Consider the following 11,362-nt stretch of genomic DNA (forward strand, 5'->3'; position numbering starts at 1 on the left):
AGGGTCTAAGGAGAAGGTTCGCATTGGATTTCTCGCTTTTGATCATTCTCAACTTAGACACCCATACCGGGACAACATAGACAACAGATAATGGACTCCTCTTTTAATGCTTAAGCATTCAACAACAGATAATATTCTCATAAGAGATTGAGGTTTTATTGTCCAAACTGAAACTTCCACCATGATTCATGGCTTTAGTTAGCGGCCCAATGTTCTTCTCTAACAATATGCATACTCAAACCATTTGATTATGAAAATCGCCCTTACTTCAGACAAGACGAACATGCATAGCAACTCACATGATATTCAACAAAGGTAAAAGTTGATGGCGTCCCCAGAAACATGGTTACCGCACAACAAGCAACTTATTAAGAAATAAGATACATAAGTACATATTCTTCACCACAATAATTTTTAAAGCTATTTGTCCCATGAGCTATATATTGTAAAGGCAAAGAATGGAATTTTAAAGGTAGCACTCAAGTAATGTCACTGGTGGAAAAAGGGGCTTTGGTCGCGGTTGGCAACTGCCATTAGTCGCGGTGGCGCAACCGCGACCAAAGTAGCGCGACTAAAGGCCCCCCCCTTTAGTCGCGGTTCCTTACGAACCGCGACTAAAGGCCCGTCCACGTGGGCCGCAGGCGAGCGCCAGGGCGGAGGACCTTTAGTCGCGGTTCTTCTGGCCAACCGCGACTAAAGGCCTCCGCAGGGTTTAGGGTTTTGCCCCCCCTCCCCCTAAATCTGGTTTCTTTTTAATTTGTATTATTTTATTTCTTTTGGGTTTTAATTTTGAAGGAGTTTCACATATTCTACGGTACTGTATACATACATGCATATGAATGTACAATTTCAAACAAATTTGAAATTAGAACCAAAAAGAATTCAAGAGGAATATACAATATATATTCAATATCGGATGACCATATACAATATATATTCAATATCGGATGACCATATACAATTTTGAACAAGTTAGTTACAAATTCCGGTGCATATAAAGTTCTACGTCATCGTAATAGTGTTCTCCTCTAGGATCGATGACTTCCCTCGCCAACCATCCAGCTAGTTCCTCTTGAAGTGGTCGGAAGCGAGCTTCTGGACTAAGCGTCTTCCGGAGGTTATTCCTCAGGATGTTGTTCTCACACGTCTGGTCCCGCTCATTGCAGTATCTCCAGATCCTCTCACAAACATAGTATCCACATAGATTGGTCCCCGGTGGCTGAATATCCCCAGTCGTCCGCACTGCCATTTTAAAATGTAGCTCTTTTTTGAATTCACCGACCTTGGTATCTACGAACCGTCTCCAAACCCTACGAGGCAAAGAAATTAAATAAACAAGAGAGTTATTAATTAGTTACTTGATATTAGGAAATGATGAACGAAATAGGCCGATCGATATAGAGCGCAAATGAATGAAAATAATTACTTTTGCATCATTTTTCTCATGTCGGCCCAAAGCGCCGGATCCATATTCAGAGAGTCGTGGACGAGAACTGAGGAGGTCTGAACTTGAATTACCATAAGAATCCAGTGGAACCTGCGGACACGATACATGCACGATCATGCATAACTCATCGATTAGCCACATACCATGCATGGAGTAAACAAAAGAGAATGTGCTCAAGACAGAAACACTCACCCAAAATGGTAAGGAAATAGAATATCACTTTTCTGCTTTGTTTTCTAATAAACCGCCACAGGTCATCCTCCACGTCGGCGGGGTGGTGTTCTAACACATGTGAATTAACGATGTGTGGGTCAATGAACCCAACATCATGGATGTTCCTTATTCGCATTTCCCGCTTCTTCATTCTGCATAATATATAGCGTACACAACAAGATAGTTAGGACAATATATATATATATATAGTGCAGGCCGGCAATGAACGAGATGGGGTAGAAATTAATAAATCACTTACAGAACGTAGCAACTGATGATAGATTTGTCGAGGTCGCGCAGATTGAACAGCTGGAACAATTCACTCAGAGGAATTTGTACCAAAGAATGTTTGAAGTGATGCTCATATTTAACTTCCGCATAGATATAGTCTTTGGCGTTTTTATGTTTTATGTAACCCTTGTACCAATTTAGCAGACCTTTCATTTGTCGAGGTAGATCCTCTTCTGCGCAGCTCGATGAGAGGGCCATTCTTCACATATGTAAATACTACGTCCTTCATTGGCGCCTCATCAAGGCCTAACAAAGGCACGAAGAGTGATACCTAACTCGGCCGCTTGTTCTCTCGGCACTCGTTACGGTCAATGCATGTCGCCGCAGCTGCTATGATATCGGGGGCATCCGGACCGGCGGCTTGCACTATGAGCGGGGCGATCGATTGTTTACTTTGTTCCCCGAGCTGGGCAACTTCTTTCCCCCTTTCTAATTTTGTCTCGGCCTCGTCCTCCAAGGCTTTCTTCTCCGCCAACTCTTTGTTCCTCTTGAACTCGAGTGCTTGCCTACGAAGTTCACGTAAATAGTCGTCAGGCAGATTCTTCGCGGCTTGGGACGGTGTGTTCAAAAAGGACTTAGCCCACTTCTTTTGCTCATCAGAAAATACTGGCTTGGGCTCGCCCTCTCTTTTCTTCTTGCACTCCTCCTTCCATTTCTCATGCTGAGCAGCCACGGCCGCTGCATTTTCCTCGACACTAAGTTCCCAAGGCCTCGGGATGAGAGGCTTCAGTGATGGCTCTGGTATCTTTGTTTTCTTAGGTACATAAGGGTCCAGGTTAATAACCCAGGACTGCTTCTGCTTCTTCGCCGGAGGTGGATTGGGGGGCGGTACCGGTGTCTGATCACCCGCCGGACGAGGACTGGGGGGCGGCGTCGGCTGACGTGAATGAGGTGTATTAGGTGAAGCACCACCACCATTACCGCCACCGCCACCGTCACCGCCACCGCCACCGCCACCGTCACCGCCACCGCCACCACCACCACCGTACGGGGGTGGACTTGTTGGCGCCTCGCCTGGAAACTTGATAAATTTCTTCTGCCATAGAATGAACTGGCGCTTGACATCTCCAAGTCTTTTCACCCCTTCAGGTGTAGCAATGTCAATGTCCAGGTCCTCAAACCCTTGGACTATCTCCTCCACCGTCACACGAGCATAGCCATCTTGAATGGGGTTGTTGTGGTGGAGTGCTCCAGGTGGTAAGCAACTGCCGATGGCTACCTTCATGGACATGTTCCCGATAGGATAATACAGATGACATGCTTTCATCTCCTTTATATCGTCCACGGGGTAGCGAGGAGGCTCCGGTGCAGTAATTTCGACCACCAGAGGCTCCGGTGCAGTAATTTCTATCGTCGGTGCACCAGCCGGTGAGGCCTCCGTGGAAGCCACGCTGCTTCTTCTCCGCTGCTGGCTTCCGAGATCCATTGGATGATCTTCAGCATGCTGCGCCCGAGCTGCATCTCTTTCGGCGACTAGTACACTCACGGTTTTCTTCATCACATCCATTTCCGTTACCAACTTCGCCACAACATCTGCATCCCGATCCTTCTTTCTCTTACGGCTTCTGTAACCGTACGGGTCATCGTTCTGGGGGAACCCTACTTTCCACGGAATGGGCCCCATGCCTCGTATACGTCCTCCGTGTTCAGGATTCCCGAGGGCTTTTGTCAGGGCGTCGTTCTCTCTGTTGAACCTGATCCTCCCCTCTTGAGCCTCCCTCATTGCCTCAATAAGCTTTTTGGTGGGTGTAATTATTTTGCCCTGATAAACACACTCCCCTGTCTCCGGGTTCAGCGATCCCCCATGCCCGTACCACCAGCTTTTGGCCCTTGGGTCCCATCCCTCCGTACCTGGACGGATTCCTCGCGCCCTCAGCTCGTTCTCCATCTTCTCCCACTTAGGCTGCCAAAAGCGATACCCTCCTGGCCCCATTTTATGATTGTACTCCTTCTTGGCCGCATTTTCCTTATTTTTTTTCGATAGTTCAAGGAACTGCTCCGATTTCTTTTGCTTCACAAATTCTGGCCAATCATGTTGCAGTTTCTCATATTGTCCTTTGAAATCCGGAGTATTGCCCTGGTTGACAAAGTCATGGGCTAGATTTTGCTTGTATTTCCGGAATGCGTTGGCCATCCTAGAAAGAGCGAACTGTTTGACTAGCTTGCGCCTCTTCTTGTTTTCCGCAATCTTGTTACCCTCCTCATCGTATTTGCGGTATTCCGAAGGTAGAACGAAATGTTCCATAAGCTTGTTGAAGCAATCTTTTTTTTCTCTCTTATCGACAAAAGTGAAACCAACACGTGCCTTCTTTGGCTCATTCCACTCCTGGCGGGTGATCGAGACGTTGTCTCTAACAACGGCTCCGCATTGGCTGACAAACTTGGTGGCGTTCTTGCTGGGCTCCAGCGGCCTGCCGGTTGCTTCGTCGACAACATCGATGGTGCATGTTTCTCCTGCTTTCATCGTCTTGGTTGCGCCACGCTTTGACGACGTACTCGATTTTTTCGACGATCCGGCCGAGGGCTAAAATAAGAAAGAGAGTCGCGCGCGTTAGTACACACACATTTATTCAAATCAGTTAGTTTGTATCACCAGACGCTCAATATGTATATATATATACCTCGGCGCCGGAGGTGGTTGCTACTTCCAATTGAAGATCGTCGTTTATCGACGTTTCTTCGGCATCATCTGCTTGCTGACGGCGCCCTTCATCTTCACACTCAAGGTTCAGATAAGAAGAGATATCATCTTCTTCTTCTCCGGTCGGCACATATGGAATATCGCCTTTTATGATGCCGAACATATGGTCTTCAGCGTCCGGATCATAGTTGTCCAGAATCGGGTCAGCTCTATCGTCCGCCATATGTCAGTCCTGAAAACATGTAGTCAAAACAAATTAATTGTGTATATGCCAGCATTATCATATCTCTTCTACATATAAAGAGAGAGGGCGACGAGGGAGGCGAGAGGGGGGACGCAGTGATCGCGTGACCGAGAGAACAGTGGTGGTGGCGAAAGGGGGGACGCAGTGACCGCGTGACCGAGAGACCGGTGGCGGTGGCGAAAGGGGGACGCAGTGACCGCGTGACCGAGAGACCGGTGTGGCGGTGACCGAGAGGGCGGTGGCGGTGCCGAGGACACATAACCCTCGCCGCCCCCTCTCGATCCCAAATAAAATGTTAAGTTAAAATTTTGATCATTAAGTCTAATTTTTCTTAAGTTAAAATTTTGATCATTAAGTCTAATTTTTCTTAAGTTAAATTTTGTTACATATTACATATTTGTTACATATTACACGCGAGGCCGGCGCGTGCGCGGTGAGAGAGAGAGGGCCGGCCGGCGGCGCGCGGGAAGGGGGGAGGAGGAGGGCGGCAAGGAGCACGGACGGTGAGAGAGAGACCGGCACGGGGGCGGTGGCGAAAGGGGGGCGGCGGTGGCGGTGGCGCCGCCCCGTCGCTGCGAACAAAAAGCCCGCACATATACGGAGGGCGGCGAGGGCGGCGCATCGCCGCCCCTCGCTGCCCCCTCTCCGTATACGCGCGGTGCATGTCAAGTTTATATTTTTTAACTTTTTAACTTTTTTGTCAAGTTTTACTTTTTTGTCAAAGTTTTACTTTTTTTCTTAATTATCAAGTTTTATATACGTTTTTGTTAATTATCAAATTTTACTGTTTTTTTGTTAATTATCAAATTTTACCGTTTTCTAAAACTAATTAACTAGTTAAAATTAAAAAAAAACTAAAAAACTAAAAAAAGGCGTCGCGGCGCCCCATCACGATCTCTCTGTCAACGAGAGAGGGCCGCTGAGCGCGTGCGCGCGCGGCAACACAGGCGCGCCGGCGCCGGCGGGCGAGCGCGCCCGGCGGCGGCGCCGTGGGCGAGAGGGATCGGCGTGGCACAGCCGCCGGCGGCGGCGCGGTTTTCTTTCGGAGAGCGAGACGCGCGCGCGGGAAAGATTGAAGAGGGAGGCGGCGGCCGACGGCGCGGCGACGTACGGCGGTGTCGGCGGTCGGCGGTCGGCGGTCGGCGAGGGCGCGTCGGGCAGCCTGACGGCGTCTGGTGGGCGTCGTCTTCGTCGGTTCGTCTGGCGTTCTGTTCGGCGGAGGAAGAAGATGAGCGGGCCGTTCGCGCCGCGAGCTTTTATAGGGAGGACCCTTTAGTCGCGGCTGGGGACGCGAACCGCGACTAAAGGGTACCCTTTAGTCGCGGTTGGCCAGACCAACCGCGACTAAAGGGTATTTTCGCCGGGTTTTTCGTTCCCGCGCTGAAGGACCCTTTAGTCGCGGTTGGCGAGGCCAACCACGACTAAAGGTCTTTTTTCGAATTACTTTTCTTTTTCAATTCAGAAAATAAAACTAATTCATTTCAGAATCATAAAATACAAATAATATATCAAAAAATTCAGAAAAAATAAAACTAATTCAATTCAAATTCTTAAAAATACAAATAATATATCAAACAAATCAGAAAAATAAAACTAATTCAATTCAAATTCTTAAAAATACAAATAATATATCAAAAAAATCAGAAAAATAAAACTAATTCAATTCAAATTCTTAAAAATACAAATAATATATCAAAAAAATCAGAAAAATAAAACTAATTCAATTCAAAATTTTAAAAATACAAATTATATATCAAAAAAATCAGAAAAATAAAACTAATTCATTTCAATATGTTAAAAATACAAATAATATATCAAAAAATTAAGAAAAATAAAACTTATTCAATTCAATATGTTAAAAATACATATAATATATCAAAAAATTCATAAAAATAAAAATAATTCAATTCAAAAGTTCGTTGGCCCCCTCTTCCCGCCTCTTTCCGCCGACCCCCTCTTCCCTCCTCGTCTTCCCGCCATTTCTTCCCTGTCTTCCCGCCTCTTTCTTCCCGCCACCAATTGTTTCCCGCCAATTTCTTCCGGCCTCTTTCTTCCCGCCAATTTTTTCCCGCCAATTTCTTCCCGCCACTTTCTCCCCGCCTCTTTCTTCCCGCCTCCTGTCTTCCCGCTCCCATTTTTCCCGCCATTTGTCACTACATATAGGTAGCCCGGCTTGGCCAGCATCACATCTCTACAATCTCTCATCACTCTCTCATGGCTTCCACCGCACCCACTCTAACCTACCAGCAGGTGGAGGAGCTTTGCGCCTCGAACTACCCTTGCCCTCCGGGCTACCGCGTCCCTGCCGGCTGGAGCCTAAGCGCCGGCGCCGTGCCGGTCCCTCCCGTCCCTCAGGGTACTGCGCGCCGGGCGGCCATCACGAACCACTACTACCTCGACATCACGCCGGAGCAGCGGATGAATCCCCGCTGGCATCCCGATAACCAGCATACTTGGGACGCCTTCTTCATCAATCGGCGTGAGAGGGCGCTCGCCAGGTATGAGGAGGACGGTCTGCCTCCTGGAAACTTCCACGAGGCCGGCCGTCGGCTATGGTGGTACGGCCGGACTCTGCAGAGCGTCATGGACTACATCACGGCCGGCGATGTCAACACCCGGATTTTTAAGTCCGGATGCCTATTATGTCATACATCGCAATCCCAGGAAATTGTTGTTGCGAGGCATAATAGTTAAGTATCACAGTCATCATTCATTACAAACCATAATGTCTTACAACTTGGAATCACATGATCCATATTACACAAGTAGTTGACCTAATGATCAACGAACAAACACAAGTTCATAGCGGAAGCGTAAGATACAAGGACTCTCTAGTCCACAGGCCAACGCTTGACGTTAGAAGCTCCTAGTTGTGGTAGACGTCCTGCTGATCGTCCTCCTCGTACTGCTGCTCGGCTTCATATTCTGGCCATTTGAATAGCCAGGGACAAAGCCGTGAGTACTTTAAGTACTCGCAAACTAATACTAAAGTAAGTACTAGCATTGTCATAAAGGTGTTCTAAGCTCTAAGTTTATTTGCATAAAGCCAATTTTATTTCATAAACACTTTTGTAAACAACTCCTCAAGTGCTAACTAACTCAAGTGGGAACATTAGTGTCATTCCCACAACTCTGTTGTGATTCAAAGTCAAAGTCACCTTTCAAATTTCAGTTCAAAAACATATAAATTCTGATGACGGAAACAGAATGGCCTTTCCAATTGTCCATATCCGCGGACGCGGCTATTCGAATAGTTATACACTCTGCAGAGGTCGCACACTTGTGCCACAACATTTGATTACATCCGTCAGGGGTAAAACCCTGAATAATCGTAACTCAGTACGCGGATCATCAACCATTAACCTTTCGCTTACACACCCTAGTATAGGCACCTCTCCCCATGAGCTTGGCCTCCCGGTGAAAACCAACTGTTAACCCGGAACTGCATGTGGCTTGGCCGTACAATTCACCTTCAATTCACATCATTTCTCAACAACGGAGGCAGCCTCAAGCATAACCCCTATGATGTGTGTTCAGAGGGAACCCATACTAAGACACATAAATTTCAGCTAAGCCCTACCCATAATCAGGTATTGTGGGGGTACTCAAAAATTGGAAGGGTATCGCATCCAATCAATCATCAGTTTTTAGCCAAAGTCACCAAGTCAACTTCAGTGTCATATTCACCTTCAAAATCTTTCAATGGAAATGACTAGTCATTCCAAGGTTTTCACCATCATCATTTCACCAACACATGTTCCCATCTAGAGTAGTCATTTTAAAATTAGCACTAGCCACTATGTGAGAGGGTGCTAAGTAGTTACTTCTAGGCTAAGTTTGATACTCTTGTACTAACTCCATACTAATCTAGTAAATCATAAATCAAAGGTACTTTGATAAAACAAAGGTAAATAAAGCTTGTAAAGTAAAACTGGAAATAGGATCATAAACATAAAGTAAAAGGGGGCAATGCCTTGCTCAAGGTGAGCTTTGCACTTTGCAAGAGTATTATCTTGCCTTGGTTGGAAAACTGGTCAAAGTGGTCTTCTTCTTCCTGGAAGTAGACCTCCTCCTCCTCCTGGTACTCCTCGGTACTAGCGTCTAAAATACGAATACGGGGTACACAATCATCACACCAAACTAATCTACTAAACTAATGCACAAGCATGGTTCACACATTTAAACTAGCATCACTATTTACTATTAAGTTGGTGGATGTGTTTTTCTTATTATTTAAGAAAAATAATTTCCTCTCATACTAACTTAAATGTTACTTTGAATTAATTAGAGAAATAATTTCCTCTCCTTATCTTATTAAGATTTAATTTCTCTTATGCATAATGGGTGACCTAGGTTGACCCAAGTCAACCTCTTCACACTTAGCATTTGGAGAAAAAGATTTAAATGAGGTGAGCACCTCATACTATTTAATTCTATCATAACAAAGATTTAATATCACCACAATTCCTATGGGACCTAAATAACCAGAGTCTCCACTTCATTTGGAAATTGTGGTGACAAGATTTAAATGAGGGAAAATCCCACATAAGATTTAGTAATAGTTTTGGACAATATCTTTGACTAGAAAATGGCCATAGGGCATTTAAATCAACTAAACCATGATCATTCAAAGTAGGCAAGGCATATTTTTGTAGAAACAATTAGTATAAGTGAAAAGTGAAAAATTGGAGGTGGAATTTACTGAAAAGCTTTTATGGTTGATTTTTAAGAATTATTATAAGGCAGAAAAGTCCCTGCCTTGTTTATTTTGCCATTTTAATTCTACAAAAGATCTAGGGTTCTAGTCAGTGGCAAAGTGTAGATAATTTCCTAAGGTTTCCAGAAACATAAAGTTTGCAAAATTTGGCTCAGCAGATTTGTCACAAATGAAATTCAAAGTTTGCAACAGATTGTGTATTTTATTTAATTTCCAATTTTGAATTCAAATAGGTGGGCTTGCGCGGGAAACGAACTTGGGCCGGCCCAGTACTGCGTCTAGCGCAGTGGGCCGTCTGACCGCGTGGGGGCCACGCGTCAGTGGGACTTAAATCCCGAAGCGGTACGCGCGGGCTGGCGCCGTAGGATTAGGCGAGGATCGGACGGTTGGGGTGCGTCGTCGTCGACGGCGAGACAGGAACTCACCACGACGGCGGCAGGGGGTCGGCGAGCTCGTCGGAGCTCCGGCGGTCGAGGGCGAGGTGCACAGCGACGTTGTCGACGACGGTGAAGCAGAGGGAAGCAGCGGCGTCTCCAATGGCGGCCTCCTGCTCCGGCGGTCTCCGTGTACGGGCGGCGGCTTCGATCTTGCGATTGGCGGTCACCGGCGGCGTAACTATGAAATTGAGGTGGCAGGGGGAGTTCTGAGGAGGTGTGGAGTCGATTGGTGTGCTCGGTTTGGACGGAGGAGTCCTCCTTTTATAGCGGCGAGGGGAGGCTGTGGCGTCCGGCTAGGTTCGCCATGGTCGCCGTCGGTCCAGGGGCGCGAAGAGCCAAGGCGTGGGCGCGGAGTGTTGGCGACGTCCATGCGGTGCTGACGCGCTTGATTGTGAGGAAAACGAGGCACTACAGCGGCGGCGATCGTGATGGGAGCTTGCGGGCCATGGCGGAAGGGCGTGGAAGCTCACGTCGTCTGCGGCGTTCCCGCGGTCCAGCGAGCGTGTCCAGGCGTGTCACGGTGAGGTGAGGCGTCGACTGGTGGTGAGCGTGAGGGCTGAGGCGATGCGATGACGCGGGGCTCGTCACGCTCTGGCGCGTCCAGAGGGAGTGCCATGCGCGCTCTGGCGCGGCATGGGCAAGTCCTGGGCGCGTCTGGGCGCTCGCGTTCTGACGCGTGTGAGCCTGGTCTCGGTCAAGGGCTGGCATGAGCTCGTCCAGAGAGGTGAGAGGGAGACGTTTGACACGGTGTGGCATGCTGGAGATGGCCAGGTGAGAGGATGGCACGATGAGGCCATGCCATGCCACGGCATGGCATGTTTGTGTTGTTTTAAACCAAACATTGGTCAGTGCAAGTGGTGGTGATGGTGTGGTGAAGTGAGAGGGATGCTCCAGGGTGCAGAGAAGCAAGGTTGGACCAAGTCTATGGTAAAAATTGAGGTATGGGCTCAAATTGATACTCTGCCTGCCAAGTGCTCGACAGAATGCCCGCAAGAAAATTATTTTCGAATTTTGGAAATCTTTTTGGTGGGTTGAAATCAAATATTGAATGGAGCATTTTGGTGGTGGTGGTGGTCAAAATGGATTTGATATGCAAAATCACATTTTGCATATGATCTTGTTTTTGTGAGAAAGTTCCAACTTTGCTTGCTTCCCATTTGAAATTGGTGATGAATTTGAGGTGCTGGTTTTGGGCAAAGTTGTAGTGCTTGATGTTGTCTTGGATGAGGTGAAAAGAATTGACAAAGTTTAGAAGTGGAAAGAAGAGAACCAGGGGCTCAAAGTGGCCATCAGGTTAAAAATGGCACAATTGACCATATTGCATGTATGTTGGAATTTGAATTTGATTTTGGTTTGAGTTGAGTTTCTTCAC

The sequence above is a fragment of the Lolium perenne genome, chromosome 1, assembly GCF_019359855.2.
Source record: "Lolium perenne isolate Kyuss_39 chromosome 1, Kyuss_2.0, whole genome shotgun sequence".
NCBI classification, from domain to species: Eukaryota; Viridiplantae; Streptophyta; class Magnoliopsida; order Poales; family Poaceae; genus Lolium; species Lolium perenne.